This window comes from Equus przewalskii, chromosome 29 (assembly GCF_037783145.1).
Source record: "Equus przewalskii isolate Varuska chromosome 29, EquPr2, whole genome shotgun sequence".
Classification (NCBI taxonomy): Eukaryota; Metazoa; Chordata; class Mammalia; order Perissodactyla; family Equidae; genus Equus; species Equus przewalskii.
In genome coordinates this window covers 15,864,653-15,884,801 of record NC_091859.1, presented here as the reverse complement: position 1 = coordinate 15,884,801, position 20,149 = coordinate 15,864,653, and the positions used below count along the sequence as shown (strand labels likewise).

At 38.1% G+C, this 20,149-nt stretch overlaps 1 long non-coding RNA gene across 1 annotated transcript in view; it reads left to right on the top strand.

The window, feature by feature from the left end:
- LOC139080287 (uncharacterized) overlaps positions 1 to 20,149 on the top strand; it is a 63,836-nt gene that overhangs the window by 10,197 nt on the left and 33,490 nt on the right. Inside the window, exon 2 of the long non-coding RNA XR_011534672.1 lies at positions 15,850 to 15,921. This is a non-coding gene — a long non-coding RNA (uncharacterized lncRNA). The remainder of the gene's footprint in view (positions 1 to 15,849; positions 15,922 to 20,149) is intronic.

Sequence of the window (20,149 nt, the reverse complement as noted above, 5' to 3'; positions counted from 1 at the left end):
TCTGAAGTACAGCATTCTCTCGTAACATCTTAGTCAGTGTTCCCAATGGTTTCAAAAAGGCTACCTGACAGATTGTGACCATTGTTAGTGACTCATGACTCCTGAGCTTCAGTGATCTTCACCGTTTTTCCACTATTAAGAATACTGCTTCTTGCTTTCTAAACACCTTATTTTTCCAGTTGGCTTTGATACTGGGCTGGGAATCAAGTGCGATGAACTGAATGGTTGTTCCCCCCAAATTCATATGTTGAAGCTCTAACTCCCAGTGTGATGGTATCAGGAGGTGGGGCCTTTGGAAGGTAATTAGGTTTAAATGAAGTCATGAGGGTAGAGTCCCTATGATAAGATTAGTGCCCTTCCAAGGAGGGATGCTACAGAGTTCACCTCCTTTCTCTCTCTGTGCACACACACTGAGGAAAGGTCGTGTGAACACACAGTGAGAAGGTCACCTTACAAGCCAGGAAAAGGTCCTCACTATGAACCAACTCTGCTGGCACCTTGATCTTGGACTTCCCAGCCTCCAGAACTGTGAGAAAATAAATGTCTGCTGTTTAGGCCATCCAGTCTGTGACAAGCATAGCCCGAACTGACTAAGCCACTGACTAAGCAATGATAGTTTCGCTTCCATTTTATAGACAGAGCCCTCAGTAGTTAGAGAGTGCTCAGCTCACGCACTGGAGCCCAGATTTCAAAGCCCAGCCTCTCTGGCCACCAAACCATTGTCCTTGCACCATAGTTCTCCGCCTAATGCTGTCTCACTTTGTAAGAAAACAAAACAAAACAAAACGGAAACTTCAACTCTAAGTCTTAAAAGTACGTTTCAAATATTTTCAACATGTCTCATCATAGTATTTAATTCATTTGAGAGAGAACCTTAGAAAATTTATTTCAAGTTTATAAATTAAGGAATTTTTCTTTTTCTTTATTTTTTTTTCATTGGCTGAGCTTCTAATATATGCAGTAGTTTAGCCTTTGAGATGACTATTATAAAATTCAAAAAAAAAGTTTGTTTTAATTATGTTTGTCCTCAAAATGTACCTTGGATTCTTGCCATTGTCACTGGGAACATACATAAAACAGCTTGAAATTCTGCTTTCTTCAAGACTAGCCTATCTTTTTTCAAGCTTTTGGGCAACCAGGGGCCTTTTAGAATTTCCCCAATTAACATATAACTAGATATGATAATCTGGAATTATGGTTTACTAACTTTAGAGATGCAATGGAGCAAAGAGCGCCTAAGTGGGAGTCTGGAGACCAAAATTTCAGTTTGGGCTCTGTTTCTTAATAACTATGTGATCTTGAGGAAATCCTGTCTGCTCACTCAGCCTCAATTTCCTAACCCATGAAAGAGAATAATCATGCCTCAATACCTCACTAGAATGTTGTGAAGATAAAATGAAATAATGTATGGGAAAGCACTTTGCAAACTGAAAGGTAATACAGAACTGTAAGTGGATATTATTATTTATTTTATGAGCCAGTAGATATCAAAGCCCCGGTTTCATTGCCAGGAGGATTTTCCTCACAGATCTAATTCTTAAAGCTTGGCTTTGCTGAGTTAATGAGTACTTTCCAAATAAAGATCCCTTTACTGCTTTGATTTTTGTGAACTTCCCTTTGCTCTGATTCAAAGTCACATGGGAAGGTGCTCTTGTAAAGCCATTGTTTAATTTAGACTTTTCATACTGCGTGTATGTCCGGCTATTCTCTGGTTTCGGTCTCCAAGGAGCCTTTGAGGGCAGACTGTGCTTGTTTCTCTTACATATAGTTTGGCAGCAAATGAGATGTTTTTTCAATAGGGATGAAAAAAACTCACAGTATGTAACCTGTCACCTCAAGGAAGCAGCACATCCTGTCCTAAAGAAGTTGCCTCAGAGCCGGCCCGAAGAACATACCCGTGTTTTTACTTATGATTCATGCAGTAGCCTGGGATGAAGCTTTCAGGAGAGAGGTGTTACACAACATTGTTGTAATAACAACGCGACAAGCCACCATACAATGCTCTTTATATTAGTAATTTAGACTTCTAGTCAGGACTCTCAGTTCTATTCAATACGCCTGAAATTTTTCTTGATACTACACAGGGAAAATGATGTTTAAAAGATCATTAGGTGTAAACAGATATGCTTTTAAGTTTAATCCTATATGTGAAAGGATTAAGGCAACAGGTAGTTGACTTGCTTTCCTTAAAGTCACTTGCTTGGCTCTGATGGAGACACTTGTTCCGAGTTTTTGTGTTAAACTTCACCTGTTAATTACGCTCCAATCCTGTTCTTCCTAAGTTTTTGGCGTCTAGGCACTGGAATGAGCGAATGGAGAAAGATGGAACTTTATAGAAATGAGACGGCTTTTAGAACTATAATTCCATTGTCATTCTCTGAAGCACTGTAAAAGATGGAAGAGCCAAAAACAATCTCCTGTCTCCTGTCTTTTGTTATATTTTTACCAAACTCTGGGATCACAGTTTTGATAGTTAAGGGTTTGTTTATCTTCATCCAGGGACCTCAGCAGAGTCCCACAGTGCCAGGTCAATAGGCAGAGCTTCCAGTGTCCCATCTATTGTGATTTTCTCTTCTCTTCTCCTTCCTCGTCCATTGCCTGGGATTAAATTTAAAGTGTCAGGCCACAGAATAGACAAATTGTCCACAGTGGTAATATGATTTGGTTGTCAGTCACTTCCTGAAACCCTCATCTGGGTGGTAGTAAATGCGGGACTGAGATTCTAATATTATAACTCATGGTTCTATTTTCTATCCCGCAAACAGAGACTTTCTTTATGACTTATAGAGGAAAGTGAAAATTAACTGCAATTTAAAAAATATTAAATATGGGGTCTCAAGCTAGGTCTTAGCATTCTAATATCAACAGAAGCACGATTTTGTTTTCTTACTCTAAGTCCCAGTTTTCATCAACACGTTTCTTTGTAATGACAGGCTTGGCTGATGGGACATGTTCTATAAGGTAAATGCTATTTCCCTATAGCCAAACTTCTAATGTGGCCAACTTTTCGCAAGATCTATTGCAACAATCTCTGGGATTCCCCAGGTGGTGTCTCACATGAGCACATGAACAGGTATAGCCAGCAATGAACACCTTGTCTATTACTTGGAAATATTTAGAGACTAAATGACCTAACACCAGGCTTGCTATAGACAGGGTTCTTGTTTCGAGTGTCAGGTTGGCTAAGTTTTCTTTAAGTTCTAAAATTGTAAGATCGTTGAGAAAATTCAAGAAATATTTATGAGATCATAAGTCAATTGGTTTGGCTGGTGTAGAGAGTTCTCGGCCTAGAGAAGTGAAGGACAGAGCTGGAGGAATGGGTTGGTTTCTCATTATTAATGCCAGATCACCCCTAAAGTGAGTACTATCACAATCTCTGGATATACTGATGCTAATTATTATGAAACAATTGAAAAGTATGCATGACAACTTAGGGTGACACTGCAGTGGGGAAGTTAACAGACGTGTGTTTGAATCCTACATCTGCCATCTGCTAGCTGAGTCACTTTGGGCAAGTTAAACATTGTTAGTCTCAGTTTCCTGATCCAGAAAATGGCAATATAATATTTACCTGAGAAGTCTGTGTGGATTAGGCAATAGAATATGTCAATAATAAATGTATAAAGCAGTTGTCACACTGCCTGGCACATGTGAACAACAAATTTAAGCATCATGATCTCTTGTCTAGATGGTCGAAATAGCCTCCTTACTGGTCTCCCTCTTCCGCTCCAGTTATGCCTCATTCTATTCTCAACACAGTGGCCACAATGATCCTGTTACAATGTAAGGTGGATGATGTCACTTCTGTGCTCAAAACTCTCCAATGGCTCCCCGTTTCACTCAGAGTAGAAGCCTCATAAGGACTGATATGTTTCCAATCTCACCTCCTTCTCTTCTCCTCTTGACTCTATCTGCTGCAGCTACACTGGCCTCCCCTTGCTGTGCTTTAAACATTCTAGAAAGTTCTTCCCTGAACTGATGGCCTTTATCTGACTTCCCTGTTTAGTTTTCTATTAAACACTTACCACTAACTAACCTCTCTCTCTATTTTACCTGTTTATAGCATTGATTGATTGCCTTCCTCTGCTAGAAGGTCAGTTGCAATGGGACAAGGATTTTTTTTTGTTGGCTTAGTTGGTTGCTGTAGCCCTAGTGCCTGAGCCTGGCACGTAGAAGCCCTCAGAAATGTCTGTTCAGTTAGTTCTGAATGACTGAACAAATGGGTGCCATTAGAAGTGAATTAATGGGATCTCTTAGTATTAGTTCATGCACATGATTATTTATCCATCCAATAAATATTGGTTAAGCACACAATATGAGCCAGCGTTACACTAACTGTTAGGCATAGAGCTAGAAAGAAGACAGACATGGCCCTGCCCTCTTGGAGCTTATGGTCTTAGCGTTATAAGAATTGCACTGAGTAGAGATTCCTAATTGTGGAAAGGTGAAATATTTTTCTTTTCATAATACTTAAGTATGAACTTTATTTGAAGTTTTCAGCAACTCTACTCATGTTCTAAAAACTTTAAAAAATTATTTTATTTTCCGTTAGTATTTTCCAAAAATATTTGAGGTAGAATTAGAAAATTATATTCTAACTTCCTTTAAATCCGTGAAAGAAAAGAGTTCTAAACACTCCCCTCAGTGATTGGACTTCATGTCTTAAATATTTCTTCTTACCCTAATGATCAAAGGAAATCACATTTAAAATCGCATATGATAACTTTCAGATATACTTCAATGCATAATGACTTACCAAAATGTTACTTAAGCTTCTACCTAGTTTTAATTCCGTATTTAATTTCATGATATTTGATGTAGGTCTCTTCACAAAACAACATTATCTTAGAGTTTGCAATCTTGTTAACCTCCTGTGATTAGAAAAGATATTGCAAACTTCCCACTTCATTACTGTGAGCTCTCGCTCAGATTTTAAAAGTTATTACCAGATTTAATTTGAATGTTTTTCCTTCTCTGATTATAAGAGAGTACGCTATTAAGGTTTATTCAATCAGGTAAGTCAGTATCATGTAGGTTTTTAAACGATTCTTAATTAATTCACCTTTCGATTTGAATTTGTTCAAAATAGTTTCACAGTTGCTTAGTAGTTTTGATTTAAAAAAATGACCATTCTTCTGCCAGTCTGCTGCAGAGTATGATTTCAGTAAGACTCCTGCATGGTATTTTGTCTGTGAAGGCATTGCATCAGGTTGCATTGGTCACACTGAATTTGCCATGTTAAGTGCAAGTAAGACAAGCTTATCCCATGCAAAGGAAACCATCACAGCTCAGAGTAATCAAGTGGGAGTTTTGAAATTACTCTTTTTCTAATCACAAGAGGTTAATGAAATTGTAAACTCTAAGATAATGTTACTTTGTGAAGAGACCTGGGTCAAATTATCATGGGTAATTCTCAAATAGAATTAAAATTAGGTAGAAGGAAGTTCCAGTTGATTGCAATCTGGCCAATCTCAAAGCTATAATGATCAGATGTTTCACATTTACTAGGGTTATATGTTGTCCTTGCGTGGGTATCATTGAAATTAAGGCCTATGTTTGGGAAACGTATGACAGTTCAACAACATCTTCTGTCTATTTGCTTAATGAGTGAGAAGCCAGATGCACCAAAGAAGTGAATGGAAAAAGAATGAAAGGTCTAATTTGTTAAAAACAGGTATTAATGATGAAAATTGGTAACACAAAATTTTGCATGGTAAAAGTTTTTTTTCTGTAAGTAAATTGGAGAAGTAAAAGATTGAATCAGAAACATTTTATTTAGTTCCAAGATCCAGTCTGAGTTTAAATTTGATTTTATTCTATTCCTATAGAAGTACAAGACAGATAATTCTTCCTCAAGAAATATCATAGAAATTGCCATTTCAAAATAAAACTTTCACAAAGAGCAATAACTTTTACTCAGAAGATTGTCAGGTAGAACATAAATTTGAAAAGCCCAAGAAAAGGAAATCTTTCTTTCGTAATATCTTCTTGAAAAGATTCCAGATAGCCTTAAAAAAAGTTTCCTACACTGGGGCTGGCCCCGTGGCCGAGTGGTTAAGTTCGCGCGCTCCGCTGCAGGCGGCCCAGTGTTTCGTTGGTTCGAATCCTGGGCGCGGACATGGCACTGCTCGTCAGACCACGCTGAGGCAGCGTCCCACATGCCACAACTAGAAGAACCCACAACGAAGAATACACAACTATGTACCCGGGGGCTTTGGGGAGAAAAAGGAAAAAATAAAATCTTTAAAAAAAAAAAAAAAGTTTCCTACACTGACTTTAGCTGTAATGAGAAGAAAATCAGAAAACTCTTCGAAATCCTTTAGTGACTAGTACTTTCATTTTTAATAGCTCTCATCATAATTCCATTGTATTCAACAAGCATCTACCAAATGCTTGGTATGTGATAGGTGCTGAGAACACAAAGATGAATTTACCCTGATCCTGGATTCAAGGAATTCACAATTTAATGAGAGTCATAAGCATATACAAGGAGGAAGCAAAAATTTATTGACTACAGAACTATCTGCTAGACCTTTTGCTGGGGCATTTACATACTTTATTACTTTTAATCCCTATGGAAAAGTTATGAGGTAGATATTATACTGAATAGCCATTTGATCCCTTAAGAACTTGAGGGTAAGCCAGTGAGTGGGGGAGCTAGAATTCAGTGCTCAGTCTATCTGCCTCCAAGTCTCTGATTCTTTCCACCCTAGGATGCTGAAAAGAGATGTATAAATACACATACACAAACAAATACATATATTTATATACACATACATAAGTGTATACATATATTTATATACACACATATAAACACACATATGTATGAGTCATACATACGTATACATGGGCAACTTCGTTATCCAAATCACATACTTTTTTATATTTAAAAAGTTTTAAAATTAAAAGTTAGTTTTCTAGAGTAGTTTTAGATTCAGAGCAAAATTGAGGAAAAGGTACAGAAATTTCCCATATATGCCCTGCCCCCACACATGGATAATCTTCCCCATTATCAACATCCCCACCAGAGTGGTACGTTTGTTGCAATTGATGAACCTACATTGATATGTCATAATCTCCTAAAGGCCATAGTTTACATTAGGGTTCACTCTTAGGGTTGTACATTGTATGGGTTTGGATAAATGTATAATGACATGTGTCCACCATTATGGAATCGTACAGAGTATTTTCACTGCTTTAAAAGTCCTCTGTACTTTGCTTCTTCATCCCTCCCTCCCCAATCCCTGGCAAGCACTGATCTTTTTACTGTCTCCATAGTCTTGCCTTTTCCAGAATGTCATATAGTCCAAATTCTATAGTATGTAACCTTTTCAGATCAGCTTCTTTTACTTAGTAATATGCATTTAAGTTTCTCCATGTATTTTCAGAGCTTTCTAGTCCATTTCCTTTTAGCAGTGAATAATATTCCATTATCTGGATCTTTCACAGTTTATCCATACATTCACGTACTAGAGGACATCTTGGCTGCCTCCAGATTTTGGCAATTATAAATAAAGCTGCTATAAACATCCATGTGCAGGTTTCTGTGTGGACATAAATTTTCAGCTCCTTTGGGTAAATATCAAGGAGCATGATTGTTGGATCATATGGAAATCAAATGCATTTTTGATGTGTTGTCCAAGTGGTGGGTAACTAGAGCCTATAATTCTTTGTTTTAAATTGGAAAAATAGTGCATCCCATTTCTCCAAATAATGCTGTAACAGTTAAAATACTTATATAACAAGCTCTAAGGGATTTTTTGAATGATATAAAGGATTTATAAAATCAATGCTCTAATTTATTACTTTAAAAAATCTTTTTAAAAAGAAGATATAAAGACGTTTTTATCCAAAGGAAAGCTGTTGATTACAGTGTACTTGGAATACTAAAGTTTTTTCTGCAAAATTAACTTTATTGAGAATAATAAATTAAAAGCTTATTTATAAAAGGCCACCTGAAATATTCATGTCCAGTGAAATTAGTCCATCTAATTATATGTTCTTAGCTCTAAGACAATGAAAATATTGCCACAGGAGATTTTCTAAAACTTTATGTGATGTGAAATATAATTAAATTAGCTCATTTAATCTTACCATTCTCTGTGAACTTCAATCCTAATAGGCTATGTTAGGTATTTGCCAGAATTAATGTGTTCTCTGCTGTTTTGACATTGTTCTTCATCTTAGAGCCATTTTGATGCAAAAGGAGTACTAATCAGTAGTTTAAAATGCTTCTGCTGATTTTCTTCTCAGATATAATCTAGAAACTAACACATCATGGTATTACCAAATAAATTTTTTGGAGTTTGTTTTTGCAATAAAATTTTCATAATATCACCAAAAACCTGGAATTTTAATATTTAAGGAATAGCAAATGCACTCAGATAATAGCATCTTTGTATATTTTTTGTCTGCATTCTGGTAGCTACTGTCTTGTTGGCCCATGTTTATGTATCTAACTTTGTTTCACCAACCAGATTGGAAGTATTTTGAAGATAAGGTGAGTGTAGTATTCTTTCCCACAGCCATTAGCGAGCTGATATGGCCTCGTGGAGACTGAAATGGAGCCCTCAGAAATCCACTTATTTAGTTTACCAGCATGTTACAATTGTGATATGCTTTGAAACTTCAGTCCTCTCACTGTGTCTGAGACATATGTTGAGTGTTCATAAGCCAATGCAGTGTACAGATTTGGCGATCTGTCTTTATGTCATAAAGGGAAGACTGATTGGCCTTACCTCTCCCATGTGATTGACCCTTTCAGGGGCAATCAGCTTCTCTCTATTCCTGGTATCTTCAACTCCTCTTCCCTCACTGTCCTCAACCAATGGGCCACTAAGTTGTGTCTTTTGTATCTCTTAAATATCTCATGGAGTATGACACTTCTCCCATGATGTCTGCCCTTAGTTCATTATGAGACCTATTGTGGGTATAGGGCCTTGGTCAGATGGTTCTCTTGCCACCTTGGGTGGGAACATTCCCATCTGTCCACTTCCATGATAGGTCCTGGCGCATTACAGGTATTGAACAAACACCTGAATAATGCTGTATTTTTATGAAAAGTAAGATGCTAGTCTCAAAGTAAATCAGTGAATATTTATTGAACACCCATGCTGTGTGGAGCTATGAGGAGGTCTAAGATACTAGATTCTTAAAATGAAAATGATGACCCAAGTAACAATAAAATAGAGTTACCTGATAACCAGGTATACAAAAATACAAGCAACACCACAAGGTGGTCTATCACGAATTACTAGATTTGTTATATAGCACATGATTGCTAACAGTTCAGAGGAGAAATTGGCCATTGAGGCCAGCGTGATTAGCAAAGACTATGCAGAAGAAGAGAGATGTAAGCCTGGTATTAGAGAGAAGGTTGACTTTGTGTGAGTGGAGAAGTCATCCAAGATGGAAGGGAAGAAACAAAGAAGGAGCAGGATGAGGAGAAAGTAGTCTGATCTCCTAGAGTAGAGTGTTCCTGTAGAATACTGTTCTTCACTTTTTTAAGGTTATGGATACTCGTAAGAATTTGATAAATATTTTGAATTCCCCTCCAAAAAATGACCACATGAAAATAAATGCAAAATTTCCTATACATTTTTAGGGGTTTATGTACATGTAGCCAACACATGGACCCCAGAAGGGGTCTCAGTGGGGTTCATAAATCCCTCCACTTAAGAACCACATTTCAAGAGAGATTAGTGGGAAGAGATCTTTGGAGTGTGTAGGTTTTGAAGGGCCTTAGATAAAAGACTAAATAGAAGCAAAGGGAAAAAGTGGAAAGATAATTCAATTTTGATTCAGAAATTGCTTTTTCCTCTTTGACCTTTTTATCTACAGAATAAAGACAATGATCATACTTCCTAGATTGTTGAGATGCTTAATGGTGATAGTGATGTAGAAAGTGCACTAAACAGCCTGCGTGTATTTATTCTACAGGGAAGAATAAAAGCCTGAAGATTTTTGATTAATGAATAACATGATTAAAATGGGGTTTTAGAAGAGAAACTTGTTGGCAGTCTGCACTATGGAGTGAAAGGAAAACAAACTGTTACTGCTGAGTGTGAAAGAGGGGGAAATACTGATGTTGAGAACGAGACGAGAAGGCCATAAACAACACTCTCAGTATGGGTAAGAGCAAGACTTTTTTATAGGGAAGAAATGTCACATGAAGAGGAGTTATCACTTAAGAATATTTCTTCCTTTAAGAGGTCACTTTTCACAGGAACTTACTCCCACTTAGTAATTTAGAAATGCATGATTGCAATCATTATAAAGGTTCACTTAAAATATTCAGGAAATAACTGTGACTGCATTTGGTAGACTACATGATGGACTTGTTGAGGGAATAGAAGCCTCTTTTGGAGAGTTTCACACTAGATTACATAGAAAGGAGAGTTAGAATGATGTTCCCAAGTAAGCATCAGCTTGATTCCTATGTGGAACAACTGGCTTCTTTTTGCTCCTCTCATCCTTAACATCTCCCTTAAAGCTCTTAAGGGAGATCGGTCCCAATTGGTCTACAGATCCTAAACAACTAGTGGGTCTGTTTTCTCTATGTTTCTACTACACTTAATTCAGACTTTTTATCTTTCTACTTGGCTATTCCATCAGCTTTTTATTCCATCTCTGCCTCCAGGCCTTTCTCCATTTAATACATTCCCTGCAGTATAGCCAGAATGCTCTTTCTAAAATGCAAATATGATCTTATCTCTCTCCTGCTTTAAACTCTTCACTGACTCCTTAAGTCCTGCAGGATCAAGTTCAGAGTCTTTAGCATGGTTTACAATCACCCTCAACGTACTTCCCCAGACTTATCTCCAATCATTCCCATCCACACGCTCAACCTCTACGTGCCAGGCTGTTCTGGAGGCTGCCATCTCTGCTGAGAGGCCATTGCTCTTTTTCTTTGCACATGATTTTCACTCATTCTGCTTTAAATTTAATTGTAATTTGAGATACATGAGCAAAGATTAATCACACAAGCCATATTACAAGTTTGTCCCTGCTTTGCCCCTCATGGAAAACTGTGATACTTTCCAGGGGCAGCAACTCGACAATCCGTATTTCTGATGCTTCTCTTTCTTTTATTCTTTCTTTATCTATGTATCTATCTATGTATCTATCTATCTATGTATCTATGTATCTATCTATCTATCTATCTATCACTTTTCTGATTTTTAAAATTTAGACATTATATCAAAATACTACTGTAGAAAGTTAGAATTTAGCTCCCTTGACCTCTCTTTCTGCCATGTTGGTTTATCCTCTAAATTGGGAACAACTCTTATATGTCTCCTCAGTTTTTCCTGGTGCTGTCCACCTCCCAGACTGTGCTACTGCTCCCAGGAGATAACCAGTCATTTGCTCTGGGAATGTTGGTTTCTTCCTCTTGGCTGCCAGCAGCACAGCTGGGCCAAATAATCTAATGCCCCAAATTTCTGGCTCTTCCTACCACTTGTGGACTCAGATGAAGCTCCAATCCTCAGAATGTGAGATTCAGCATCCTTAATGGCTGCAGGAGGGGCCAAATGACCCAACTCAGAAATGAAGGAGAATTATACCTGTGGGTGAATTTTGACTAACGAGAGAAAAGCATGTAACAAATGGCCTTTACTGTTTCTCATCCTTTTTGCTTTGCTTTGTTTATTCCTGTCTCTCATTTACCTGGATTAGCACCTCCCCAATAAAGTCTCAATATTTTAATCGTTTTATCAGACTCTGTTTTACTACAGTGCTAAAGGCTAGGACAACTTTCCCTTTCATATGTGTGTGTGTGTATCACAATTTTTAGTTAGCTTAATAGTCAGAATTTAAACTGTTATGTCTCTATAAATTCTACATATCCCAGCAAAACCAACAGGCATGATTGTACTTTTTTCCCCCTAATGCTTTTTGTTTTTCCTGGAGTTTAAAATTGCATGGGTTTTTTTGTTGTTGTTGTTGTTCTCTTAATTTCCTATGCCACTACAGAAATCTTCTCAAAGTGTAAAAGTTCTCTTAATATAATCAAAAGTGTTAGGTAATCTAACAGTTCTCCTTTTGTCTTTGAGATTTCTACTGCAGTCCTGTATTTGCTTGTTCCAATTTGAACTGGTTGTCCCTTGATGCTTGACACTATTCTCCGAAGCCTCTTTGTGTGTTTCTTGTTTATACTCTCTATTTTCTGGATCCAATGCTTTCCCTTTTCTTGGTTTACAACCTCATGTTGGTAAAGCACATCCTCCAGTAGTTTCTTGAGAAAGGTACATGGGAGGTAATTTATTTTTAAACCTTAAATGCCTGAGAAGATCTTTATTTAACCTTCATATTCAAATGGTAATTTATTTGGATATGGAATTTTTGATTGGAAATAAAATTTTATCTGAATTTTAAAAGCCTCCCCACTTTTTTGGTATATTGCATCACTACCAAGAAGTTTAACACCAGCCTAATTCCCAGTTCTTCATATACAACCAGTTATTTTCTCATAGGAAGTTTAGTATCTTCTTCTAAATCCCTAAGATTTTGGATTTTATAATGTTGTGTCTTGCAGTGGGTCTTATTTTATTTATTAGCAAGGTACCATACGTGAATTTGTAAATTGGGGTTCTTAAGTTCTAAGAAATTTTCTTGAATTATTTCTTTGATAGTTTTATACTCCCTATTTTCTTGATTATTTCGCTCGTCAATAAACATCTTTGTTATATTTGTAAGTTCTTTTAAGTTCTTGGGATATAGCAGCAAACACAAAGACTAAAAATCCTGTTCTTGTGGAGTGTACATTCTAATGGTTGAGACAGAAGGGTTAAATAAGTAAAATAGAAAGTTTGTTAGGTAGTGATAAATGCTAAGGAAAAAAAAGTAAAGCCAGGAAGGGAGTTAAGATTTGGTGGGGGGTGGGTTGTGTGTTTTACAATTTTAGATGCAGTGACCAGAAAAGTCTTCACCGAGAGAGTGAGGTTTGAGTAAAGACTACAAGAAGTAAGAAAGTTAGCCAGGTAGAACTCTGCGGGAAAAACCTTCCAGGTAGAAGAAATATCAAGTTCAAAGTACAGATGCATTTAAGGAATAGTAAGGAAGCCAGGGTGACTATAGTGAAGGAAGCAAGTGAGCCAGTGGGAGGGGATGAGGTTAAAGGCAATTGAGGCCTGAATTATGCCAAGGCCTTGTGGATAGGAAGGGAGCCACTGGGGAGTTTTGAGCAGAGGGCTAACACTATCTGACATATGTCTTAATGGGATCACTTTGGCCGGTGTGCCGATAGTGTGAAGAAGGGCAAAGGTAGAAGCAAGGGTACCATTCAGGAGGCTGTTGCAACCTAGCAGAAGAGACGTAAGAGTCCTGTTCCAGGGTGGTGGCAGGGGGACTGTGAGATGTAGTTGAATTCTTCACATGTTTTGAAGGTAAAGGTGTCATGATTTGCTGACAGAACATATCTGAGGTGTGAGATAAAAGGGAAGGAAGATGACTCACGGTTTTGGTATGAGCCTAAAAAAAGATGTTGCCAAAAACTGAAAAAGGGAAAAGTACAAAAGGAGAAGGTTGTGTTTATCTTTATTTTGTTTTAGAGGGGAAGGAAAATGTAAGCTGAAAGTTTGGAATTGGGCATTGGAAGTGTGGGATGCTGCTTACACATTCAAATCGAGATGTAAATTGGCTGATTGACATTTAGATCTGCATGTTGAGGAAAGGTGTGTGGGCTGGAGATACAGGTGTGGAAGCCATGAGCATATGGGTGGTCTAGGGGCTGTAGATTATAAAGAGAAGACATCCAAAGGCTGAGTCTGGAGGCACCGCCCGTATTTAGAGATCAGGGCATTGAGTAAGAAACACCAGGAGACACTGAGAGGAAGTAGCCAGAAAGTAGGAGAAGTGTAGGCGTGTGTGGAGTTCCACAAGCCCAGCAGAGTTTTCCAAGGAGGAGGGAGTGATCTGCTCTGTCAGGTGCTGCTGATAAGCCAAAGTAAGAGCAAGACTGACATATGATCTTCTTTTTGGTGATCTTGTTAAAAGTAGTTTTAGTGGAATGTCAGGGGTGAAAATCAGATTGGAGTGGGTTAAGAGAGAAGGAGGGAAGGAACTGGAAATAGTGAGTGTAGACAACTCTTTTAAGGAATTTTGCCAAAAAGGGAAGATAAGAAATAAGATGGTAGCTGGAGCTCTATTCTATATTTTGGGAACTCGTATTACCCTGATGTTGAATATTCTGGGTTAATTCTCTTATTTTTCTTTCTTTTCTCTTCCATTTTCCAATTTTTTGTCTTCTTGTTCTACTTACTGGGAGAGTATTTGATTTTATCTTGAAACTCTTCTGTTGACTTTTTTACTGCTAGCATTTTAATCTCAAGAGCTCTTCTTTATTTTCTGATTGTTCATTTTTCATATGAATTGTGAGCTCTGTCTTTGCTTTTCTTTTACCATAAGTTCTGTTGAAGTATGTGAAAACTAATATATATTTTTTGCTAGAAATAAAGTATTTCAATTTTGGTCTAGTTAGCTTTTATTTTGTTTTTTCAAAAAATTATTAAAGGATATTTAAGACATGCAAAATGGTATAAAGGATAATACAACAAAATCCTTGTGCTTAAAATATAACATGTTTTTTAGTTTCCCAGTTTTGTTTTATAAAGTCTCATCCCATCTTCCTGAAGTCATGTATTTATTTATTTGTTTCAGAGCTGTGAGGTCTTTTTTGTTGTTGTTGAGGCAACATTGGTTTATAACATTATGTAAATTTCAGGCACATATCATTATATTTCAGTTTCTGTGTAGACCACATTATGTTCACCACCCAAAGACTAATTACCTTCTGTCACTGTACACACGTGCCCTGTCACCTCTTCCACCCTCATCCCTCCCCGCTTCCCCTCTGGTAACCACCAATCTAATCTCTAGGTCGATGTTTGTTTGTTATTATTGTTTTTCTAAATTATTTATTAAAGTTTTTTTCCCCTAAAGCTTTTTCCTGCTCACTCCATTGACCTCTATTTCTTCCAAGTCCAATCAACTCTCCTGATTTTTTCTCTTTGCGTTGGTCTGTCTTTCATGTTAGAGTGCTTCCTCAAATATTTGGAGATCTTTGCCTGTCCATGCATAGTTAAGAGTGCGGCCCTAAAAAGCCCACGAGGAGCTCTGTGTGCCAGGGTGGCACTGGCTGGCTTCCAGATTGCTATAGAGCTGGAACCTAGCTCTTTGCTTGTCTCCTCCTTGGACCATTCTGTTTTCCCAGAGAAGAATCTTGCAGTTTCCTGCCTGGAGGGGATAACTCCAGACTTGGGAAAGGGGCTCAAAGAGCCTCATAGATTTTCACTTCGTCTCCCATTTTCTGTATGACACCTTGCCTCTGACCTTAGCTGTGCTTGGGGTTTGAGTCAAGAGTCTCTCAAGTTCAGCTTTTTCTGGGAGTAAGCCTCTTGTCTTCTGCCTGAAGTTGAGAAGGGATAGATCACTAACCGTACAGATGGGTAGAAGAGGTGGGAGATGTCTAAAAGCTCCATGTAGATTTTTAACCAGTCCTGTTCTCAGCTCCAGTCTGTACATTGGCTCCCAGAGGTGCCTGTTGGTTCCAAAGTCTGAGACTTTTCTGTGTTGTATGGAGTCAATCCACTCAATGCACACTGGCATGCCCCCACTACAGGCAATCGATTTCAATCTTCTTCCCTCTGCTCAGCCACTCATCACCTCTGCAGCTTCTTTTCATTTCTCATTTCCTCACCAGTTCTCTTTGTTCTGTTGATTTTAAATTTGGGGGTTAAATATTTACTTTATATAATATTAAAGGGGTTACTAAGAGGTAAGCTTGTATGTTCAATGCTTCCTATTTACCTCTGATGTCACTTACTAATAATTACATTACTTGTCATTCAGATGTGGCCATCCCTGAGAAGACATCCCCAGACTGAGAGCCCATCACTCCTTGGAGCTTTGACACCACTCATAGTGAGTCTCCTATGTTATCCATAGCTTTGTCTTTTTATTGGACTGTAAGCTCTAGGAGGGCAAGGACAATGATTTACTCATCCTTGAATCTCCAAAACCCAGCATAGAGTTGAATGAATGGATATCTGCAGAATTTACCCAACTGGTCTTTTTGCAAATATCTGCTGTGGGTTATAAGAGCAACATGCACAAGGGTACAAGAGTGGATAAGCAAAATTTTACCACAGAAAAATGGCTTTACTGTTTAATAGCTCTGTGAGGCTGAGCAAATTACTTACCTTCTTTAGGTCTTATCTCCTTAGAATCATGATAGTAATGCCTACTAGGTAGCGTTTGTGGGGGGAGAATTGAGTGCTTTAATATGTGTAAACCACTTAGCAAAGTGGCTGGTTCATTATAAGCACTCAATTCACTATTATTACTTTACTTTAAAAAATAATTTTTGGCGTACATTTTTAGAGAAGGTACAAGTTTTTTCCTGCTCCCCCCCCCCCCCAAGGAATTGTTATAACCTATGAATGTTTTTGATAAAATGTTAAGAGTTAGGCCAGGAGAGGGAAGAGTCTCTATTTGAAGCCCTGGGAAAAGGAGACCCACCTGGGAGTTGATCTGGCCTCCAGAGTGAGCTCTTCTTGCTCCATTCTCCCCTCTATCTCTAGGGAGATGAGTTCTCCTTTCCCTCTCCTCCCATCGGAGCATTCTGGGAGGTTTCACTTTTCTTTCTTCTGGAGATTAGTCTTACAAGGGCAGATATTTCCTGGTTTGTGATTCAGCTTTGCTTGTTTGGAAAAAATTTAGAAGTAAAAAGAAAGAATAATAATTTTAAAAAAGGCATTGGGTATGCTAAAGTGTAGAATAAAGTGCTTTTCAAACCACATTAAGCATGGGAATTTCATTTTTTTTTAAACTCTTCATTTTTGAGAGGGAAGGAGGGGCAGAGCTTGTGGCATTGACTAAGAAGAAAATACATGTAATCCCTGAAAACTTGTAGAAATTTTTAAGGATGATATTTACTTTGATGCTTATAGTAAACTGTGGAATAGTATTAGTGGAAAAGAGTGGAACCTAACTCAAGTGTTGAAATTGGGTAATTTATTCATTTAACTTTTTTGGTGGGGGACTGGAAACTGGGAATATGGTGGCGAATAAAATACACATGGTTCCTGCTGTCGCTGAACCTAGAGACTAATGGCGAAACAGTCTTTAAGTAAAACTCTGAATATATAATTGTAAAGTATGGGGCATTTGAGAGAGATTATCAGGAATTGGGAGAAAGGGAACTGGTAATTTAGATTGAGATAGGAGAAGACTTTTCTTATGAAAGGATATTTAAGCTGAAGTATAAAGGTTGAATAGAAGTCATCCATGTGAACATTGAGGGGAAGAACATTCCAGAACACTTTGAGCAGGAAATACTTGGTGAGTTTGGCAGGTGTAGAGTACTGTTGGGGTGGTGTTTATTGTCAGGAGAGGATGGTAGAGTATGAGTCTGCAGAAGCCCATGAGGACCAGAAACATACACAGCCTTGAGAATCATATTAAGGACATTCTATGTTATTCTAAAGTCTTTGAGGAGCCATTGAATGATCTTAGCCAAGAAATAATTCTATTTAGTTTAAATGAAAGATTATATTGGGGACTCGTGCAATGGCACAGCGGTTAAGTTTGCATGTTCTGCTTTGGCGGCCTGGGGTTTGCCAGTTTGGATCCCTGGTGCAGACCTACGCAATGCTTGTCAATCCATGCTGTAACAGGCATCCCACATACAAAGTAGGGGAAGATGGGCATGGGTGTTAGCTCAGGGCCAGTCTTCCTCAGCAAAAAGAGTAGGATTGGCAGCAGATGTTAGCTCAGGGCTAATCTTCCTCAAAAAAAAAAGTGAAAACCTACAAAAAAACAAAATAAACAAAACATTTTTTTTAAAAAAGATTATATTGGCTACTATAAGAAGATGTGTTTGGAGAGACGCAAGAGCAGCTCTTGAGAAGAGGTAGGGGACTAATGCTGTGGTCTTGCAGGCCAAGGTGTAATCAGTGGAAATGGAGAAAAGTGGTTGCATTTGAGATTCATTTGTGAAGGAGATCAACCAGACTCCTTGACTGATTAGATATGGGGAAGTGAGGGATGGGAGGTGTCATAAATAACTTCTAGATTTCAGGGGGCAACTGAGAGGAAGAAGAGATTTGAGAAAAGTATCGAGAGTCAGGGAAGAAACAGCATAGTATAATTTTTAGAGCAGTTAATAAGTAATTATTTTCTTTCTGTTAACCAATTCTTCAAGTTCTAAATCGTGTCTTGTCTTCATGAAAACATCTCTGACCATCTGAGACAGAAATCAGTTGGCTCTCTTCGGCCATCTTCTGACGCACTTGTCACTCAACTCAGTTTGCACAGGCTGTCCCTTATCCTGCTTATCTTCTTGTGTGATGCTGCTTCTCTCTAGGCCTAGATTTTATACTCAGTGGCAGGGGATGCTTTCTTATACTTGAGTTCCCCAAGTCATAGAGTTTATATACAGCGAGTTCTCAATAAAGATTTTTTGACTACTTAATAATTGGAAATAATATCATTTTGAGAGAAATTTTGAAAAGGACATGTTATTGTTAGTGATTTCTTCTCTCATATTCTGTTCATAGAGAAAAAAATAGATCATATGTGTAATCTAATTTCTGAAATGTCTTTGTGAGGAGTGTCTATAAAGAACTACAGAATAATTTTTGGTGGCTACAGTTGTTTGTACTATATAAGTTTAATAGAGAGGTTGAGGGAATTCAGTGCATTTGACACTGTTCTTCTCATGAATTAGAGATGCTGGTTGCATTTGGAAGAACGTGGTGGTGGTGGTGATGAGAGGACAGGCTGAGAGGGACTCAGTAAAATACATACCAGATGTGGTCCTGTGTAATATATGAAAAGTGTTGCAACCTTAGAGGCCCCAAAAAGCTCTCTAAAATGTTGCCCACAGTGGTGCTATCCACACCCCCCTACCTTCGATGCCACATGGTTAATGATGAAAGTAGGACAGTGCATACTGGCCCTGTGGATCTTTGATGGACTCCTTCTCCAATTGCTCCTTCATCTCGGACTGCAGCTTCTCACAGCTTCCTTTGTCCACGATCCTTTTTAGACATTTTAATGAGGGTGGGGACAGGATATCACTGCTACCACTTATCCATCAGCTCCTCGTGCTATTATTAATAGCTCAAAGCTCCTTGCTAATGTGAGCATTTATGTAGGAATAAAAGACATATTTACCAAACACCTAATGTATGGCAGGATTTGAGCTAGGCTGCATTGAAGACATAGATATGAAAACAAACCAAAAAATCTATGATCTCAAGGAGCGTGCAGTGGCAAAGCCAAGTGTGTACACAGGCATACAACTTATCATTGTGGAAATAGAGATTTCTTTTCCTATGGGAGACTTAGCTATCAGTGTTTAATGTGTTAGAATCAGGGAGACCTGGCTTAGCAACTTGACTTCTCCATATTGTACTATGTGATCTTGGGCAAGATACTTAAGTTCTCCAAGCCTTATTTGCATCAGTCCTAAAATGAAGATAGCAATACCTTCATTCTAGGGTTGTTGTAAGAATTAAATGAGAAATGAGATAATGTATTCAAAGATCATAGCATATGTATTCTACATGGTGAGTGCTTAATAAATCACATACATATACAAACATGAAGATCTATTCCACTTGTCTAACAAGTGCTTGCATATTCAATTGTGGCTCCAACCTTTCCTTTGCAAAGACAAGGTTGATGTTAATGATCTATTTCCGGGGGCTGACTCAGACCAGTTGGCCCAAGGACCCAGTATTTCTTCATAGCCCGTGCAGCTCCCTTCCACATTTAGCCTCTCGCCCACTCCACCCTTCCCTCTCCCTCCTAATTGCCTCCCACCCGCCCTCACAGGACTTTCCCTTTCTTCTACTCCAAATGATTATGCAAGAGTCAGGTTGCTCTTGAGAATATGTACTTTTAAGAGCAAACTTGAGAATAAATACTTGGTTATTTCAAAGCATGAAATGAGGCAACTTGTCTCTCGCTTCATCTATGAGTCAAGAAATTTATGGGCATGAGTTTCCATATCATCTTCTTTACTGATTTGAAATAAACTTGACAAATTGTTCACTGTTTCCTGGCTACAGCTTTCTTGTTTGTAAAACAGATGATTGTGAAATGAGAATGTTGGATTGCCTCTGATCACTGGAGCTGTGTTGTG